This window comes from Mauremys reevesii, linkage group 22, assembly GCF_016161935.1.
Source record: "Mauremys reevesii isolate NIE-2019 linkage group 22, ASM1616193v1, whole genome shotgun sequence".
NCBI lineage: Eukaryota > Metazoa > Chordata > Testudines > Geoemydidae > Mauremys > Mauremys reevesii.
Window position 1 is genome coordinate 5,854,220 of NC_052644.1, and position 2,340 is coordinate 5,856,559.

Below are 2,340 nucleotides of genomic sequence, written 5' to 3' on the forward strand. Positions count from 1 at the left end.
CACAGCTCCCATTGGCCAGGAATGGGGAACCGCAGCCAATGGGAGCTGGAGGGGCAGTTCCTGTGGAGGGGGGCAATGCATGGAGCCACCTCCCCCTCCCCCCGAGGAGCCACGGCTGAACATACTGGCCGCTTCTGGGAGCAGCACGGGGCCTGCCTTAGCCCTACTGTGCCGCTGCCTGGGAGCCACCTGAGATAAGTGGCGCCCGGTCAGAGCCCACACCCTGAACCCCTCCCACACCCCAACCCTCTGCCCCAGCCCTGAACTCCCCCCTGCACCCCAACCCCCTGCCCAAGCACTGAGCTCCCCGCACCCAAACTCCCTCCCAGAGCCCGCACCCCATCCTGCACCCCAATCCTCGACCCCAGCCCTGAGCCCCTTCCCGTACCCCTCCCACACCCCAACCCCCTCCTAAAGCCTGCACCCCCTCCTGCACACCAACTCCCTGTCCCAGCCCCCTCCCAGAGCCCACACCCTGCACCCCAACCTGCTGCCTGAGCCATTAGCCCCCTCCTGGAGCCAGCACTCTGCACCCCCTCCTGCACCCCAACCTCCTGCCCCAGCCCTGAGCCCCCTCCTGCACCCAAACTGCCTCCCAGAGCCCACACCTTGAACCCCAATCCGCTGCCCCAGGCTCAGCCCACATCCCCTCCTACACCCCAACCCCCTGTCCCAACCCGGTGAAAATGAGTGAGGGTGGGGGAGAGTGAGGGACAGAGGGAGGGGGGATGGAGTGAGCAGGGCGGGGCCTTAGAGAAGGGGCGGGGAAGGGGCATGGCCTCGGGGAAGGGGCGGGGCAAGGGTGCTTGGGTTTGTGTGATTACCGTAATTTCTACATTTTCTTTGAGGTAGATCCTGGGTTGCACTTAAATTCAAAAAGTTATCTTGTGCTTAAAAAGGTTGGAGACCACTGACATAGAGGCAATATGGTATTTTCTGTCTTATTCTCTATCCCTTTCTTAATGAGTCCCAACGTTCTGTTCGCTTCTTTGACGGCCGCTGCACATGGAGTGGATGTTTTCAGAGAACTACCCACAATGACGCCAAGATCTTTCTTGAGTGGTAACAGCTAATTCAGACCCCACCATTTTATATGTAGAGTTGGGATTATGTTTTCCAATGTGCATCACTTCTCATTGATCAACATTGAATTTCATCTGCCATTTTGTTGCCAGTTACCCAGTTTTGTGAGATCCTTTTGTAGCTCTTCACACTCTGCCTGGGACTTAACTATCTTGAGTAGTTTTGTATCATCTGCAGACTTTGCCACCTCTTGGTTCACCCCTTTTTCCAGATCATTTATGAATATGTTGAATAGGACTGGTCACAGCACAGACCCCTGGGGGACACCACTATTTACCTCTCTTCATCCTAAAAACTGACCATTTATTTCCTACACTTTGTTTCATATTGTTTAACCAGTTACCAATCCACGAGAGAACCTTCCCTCTTATCCCATGCCAGCTTACTTTGCTTAAGAGCCTGTGGTGAGGGACCTTGTCAAAGGCTTTCTGAAAATCTTAGTACACTATATCCGCTGGATCCCCCTTGTCCACATAGAATCATCGAAGATTAGGGTTGCAAGAGACCTCAGGAGGTATCTAGTCCAACCCCCTGATCAAAGCAGGATCAACCCCAACTAAGTCATCCCAGCCAGGGCTTTGTCAAGCCAGGCCTTAAAAATCTCTAAGGAAGGAGATTCCACCACCTCCCTAGGTAACCCATTCCAGTGCTTCACCACCCTCCTAGTGAAATAGTTTTTCCTAATATCCAACCTAGACCTCCCACACTGCAACTTGAGACCATTGCATCTTGTTCTGTCATCTGCCACCACTGAGAACAGCCGAGCTCCATCCTCTTTGGAACCCCCCTTTCAGGTAGTTGAAAGCAGCTATCAAATCCCCCCTCACTCTTCTCTTCTGCAGATTAAATAAGCCCAGTTCCCTCAGCCTCTCCTCATAAGTCAAGTGCCCCAGCCCCCTAATTATTTTCATTGCCCTCCTCAAAAAATTCTAGTAGATTGGTGAGGCATGATTTCCCTTTACAAAAACCATGTTCATTCTTCCCCAACAAATTATGTTGTCTGACAATCTTGTTCTTTACTATAGTTTCAACCAGTTTGCCCAGTACCAAAGTCAGGCTTACCGGCCTGTAATGGCCGGGATCACCTCTGAAGCCCTTTTTAAACATTGGCATCACATCTATCCTCAGGTAATTATGATACCGATGCAATCTCCTATTTAGATAGATAAAATCTTGCAGCGAAGAAGTGTGTTATTTTTTTAATGATCTTGAATACCAAAAAAAAAAAAAGAGACACACTTAAAATGAACCATCCAC